Raw genomic sequence first — 277 nt, 5'->3', positions numbered from 1 at the left:
TCCTCCTCCTCCTCCTCCTGCTGCTCCCTCCCAGCTAAACTTCCCCGCGCTCCCGGCGGGGGCTCGCGGCTCCGCCGGATCCCGGCGGTGCTGCCGCGGCGGCTCCATGCCGCGGCTTCGGGCCGCCCCGGCTCCTCCCCTCGCGGTGTGCGAGGCAGGCTGCCCGCCCGTCTGTGTGTGTGTGCGCCGGGCCGCCGCCGCCGCCGAGCCGCCTCTCCCAGCCGGGCACAGCCGCGCCGCGCTGCTGGCGGCGGCGGCGGCGCTCCCGCCACCCCGG

Source organism: Neopelma chrysocephalum, unplaced genomic scaffold, assembly GCF_003984885.1.
Source record: "Neopelma chrysocephalum unplaced genomic scaffold, ASM398488v2 Primary Assembly neopelma1_81, whole genome shotgun sequence".
In the NCBI taxonomy this organism is placed as follows: domain Eukaryota; kingdom Metazoa; phylum Chordata; class Aves; order Passeriformes; family Pipridae; genus Neopelma; species Neopelma chrysocephalum.
Note: the sequence above shows the minus strand (reverse complement) of the source record.